Source organism: Arachis ipaensis, chromosome B03, assembly GCF_000816755.2.
Source record: "Arachis ipaensis cultivar K30076 chromosome B03, Araip1.1, whole genome shotgun sequence".
NCBI classification, from domain to species: domain Eukaryota; kingdom Viridiplantae; phylum Streptophyta; class Magnoliopsida; order Fabales; family Fabaceae; genus Arachis; species Arachis ipaensis.
This window is the reverse complement of record NC_029787.2, coordinates 29,073,592-29,076,738: the sequence shown is the minus strand read 5'-3', so window position 1 is coordinate 29,076,738 and position 3,147 is coordinate 29,073,592.

Below are 3,147 nucleotides of genomic sequence, written 5' to 3'. Positions count from 1 at the left end.
AGTTTGAAGAGAAGGTGAGAAGTAATTGGTGTAGAACTCTACTACCCATGAGAGATTAGCTTCCTGTGGTCTCCTCATGAGAAAGCCCCATCCCCGTCGCTCAATGCGAGGTATGATAAACTGAACTACATGACCCGGAGGGTTAAGAAGAGGTTCAGAATGGTAATTCCGTGCAATCACGATGGGGAACATTAGCTCGCAATAGCGGTTGGGAAACCTAGTGGAATCTCTCGCTGGTTTGTCCTTCTCTTGGTTATCAATCTTAATGATGCTTCGCGCCTTATTGGGGAGAGGTTTAGCCGTGGGCGTGTGGTGCTCTTTGGCGGTGGCTTTTTGAGGTGCCCTTTTGGAAGGCGGCTTCTTTTGTGCTTTTTCCTTGTCCTTCTTGATGGCCATCTGAAAAGAAAGTGAGGAAAAAGAAGACATTAAACTCAAAGAGACCACACTTGAATTACAACATGCTAGTGAGAAAAAGTGCCACAAAAGAAAAGGTATCATGCAAACATGACAGCTATAACATGCAAGCAAGACAACTAGTGAAAATGGAGCGATGCACTAGCATGGGATGCAAGAGTGAAAAGGGGATGCAAAGAAGGCATGAGAAGAATAAACTCTAGCATCGCTAACAACCCCAAATGACATATGCAAGAAAGATAAAAGCGCAAAAAATTCAAATATCCGATCTCACTCCAAGACATTAAGGCATACAAAAGGAATAAAGTGGAGTTGGAGAGGGGTGAAACTCAATTCTTGCAATATGATCCAAAGAAGCAAGTCATGGGTATGCACCTATGAGTGGTAAAATGAAGTGGAAAGAGGGCAATGCGCAATGAGAAGGCAAGCGTATTGACAGAAGAGCACCAATTTGGAAGCATAGTGTCAAAATTGACTAAAAATATGATAGGTGCAATTCAACAAACACTTGGCGTGCAACATGCAAATCATAAGCACATTGAAGAAATGCAAAGGTACAATATCCCAAAATGATATACCCAATATCAAAACAACATCACATAATCACAATGAATTCACAAGATAACAAATCAACCCATCAAAGCAAGAGGTAATAGCAAAATTCAACATCCATAAAAAATAGCAAAGTAAAAGAGGGAAGCAAATAAACAAGAGAGAATTTAACAAAATACAACTAAAAAAATTAAGAGAAAATAAAGACATGAAACTAAGAAAGAAAAGCATAAAGTAAAAACAAAGAGAATGGAAAAGAATATGACCTTGGGAGGAGTAGAGAAGATGAGATGCCAGTAAGAGAAAAAGGGAGAAGAGAGAAGAGGGGAGAGAAATTGGGACCGCCGGAAGTGGTGGTCGCCGGTGGGTGAAGTCGCCCGTGGTGGTGGGCGAGAGAAATGGTGAAGAGGGAAGGAGGAGAAGAGAGTAGAAGAAGAAGAAGAAGAAAGAAATAAAGGAAAGAAAGAAAGTTTGAAACAGGGAGCGCTAGTTCATTATCTGCGTCGCAAGATCGACGCGGGCGCGCACGCCACGCGTACGCGTGGAATGAAGGAAAGGGGAGAGACGCGCGAGCGCCACCCACGCTCACGCATGGGTAGGGAAACAGGCGAGGGACGCGGACGCGTCACAGCGCGCGCAACGCTCGCGCAAGTCTCGGGTGCCAAGTACTGAGGGAATGCGTGCTGGGCGACCCGCGCGTACGCGTCATGTGCGTGCACGCGTGGAATGGACGATGGCAAAATGATGTGTGAGCGTCAAGTGCGCGCACGCATGACGAGGAGTTGCGCGTTGGGCGCAATGCTTGCGCAATGCTCGTGCAACTCTCGAGTTAAATATACCAAGAATGGCACGCAGAGCAACCGACGCATACACGTCGTGTGCGCGTACGCGTGGATAGGGTTGGGGGTAAGGGACGCGCGGGCGCGCTTCACGTGTACGCGTGAATATGCTTTTGCGCATTTCGCGCATTGTTTGCGCGTTGGCCGCGCAACTCTCGGGTCAGATGCTCAGACTTGCAAAAATGCAAGGGACGCGCACGCGTCCTGCACGCTTACGCGTGCATCCCTTTTTTTTTTTACAACATAGAGAAAGCTATTCTAAAACATTCCTATCAGGTATTCAAGCTAGATAGTCAAGAAAACACTCACCAATTCATGCACTATTCAAAATAAAGCATTTTCTCTAACTTCACAATTCATCCATACCAAGAGTAATGAAATCTATATGAATATCCTAACAATTCAACAAAATCAACAAAGCTAGCATTCCTAAGCAATCAACAATCATCAAGAATTCACAAAATTCACAAGATTCTAAAGCTAGAAGCAAGAAGGTATACACAAGGAAGATCTTACCACGGTGGGGTGTCTCCCACCAAGCACTTTTCTTTAATGTCCTTAAGTTGGACGGTCAGTCACTTAAGCTTCTTGGTGCACGAAATTGTGATCTCCAGGCTCGAACAAATCCTGGTAATGGCTCCAGAGCTTGGTGCTCTGATCTTAATTCATAATTGTCACAACTTCGATACAACTAACCAGCAAGTGCACTGGGTCGTCCAAGTAATACCTTACGTGAGTAAGGGTCGAATCCCATGGAGATTGTTGGTATGAAGCAAGCTATGGTCACCTTGTAAATCTCAGTCAGGCAGATATAAAGTGATAATGGTGTTTTCGAATATTAATTAATAAAATAGGGATAGAAATACTTATGTAAGTCATTGGTACTCTAGCTTAATTCATGTAGAACAGAAGTGTTTGTCAGGCACGCGTTCATAAAGGAGAAGGATGATGAGCGTCACACATAATCATCACCTTCATCACGTTCTTGGGTGAGAATGGATATCTTAGAAGCGAAATAAGAAGAATTGAATAGAAAACAGTAGTACTTGCATTAATCTTTGAGGAACAGCAGAGCTCCACACCTTAATCTATGGAGTGTAGAAACTCTACCGTATGAAAATACATAAGTGAAGGTCCAGGCATGGCCGAGATGGCCAGCCCCCTAAAACGTGATCAATAGTCTCCTAAGATGAACAATGGAATAAAACTGAGACCAAAGATCCAAAGATGATCAAAAGATGCCTAATACAATAGTAAGAGGTCCTATTTATAATAAACTAGTCACTAGGGTTTATATGAGTAAGTAATTGATGCATAAATCCACTTCCGGGGCCCACTTGGT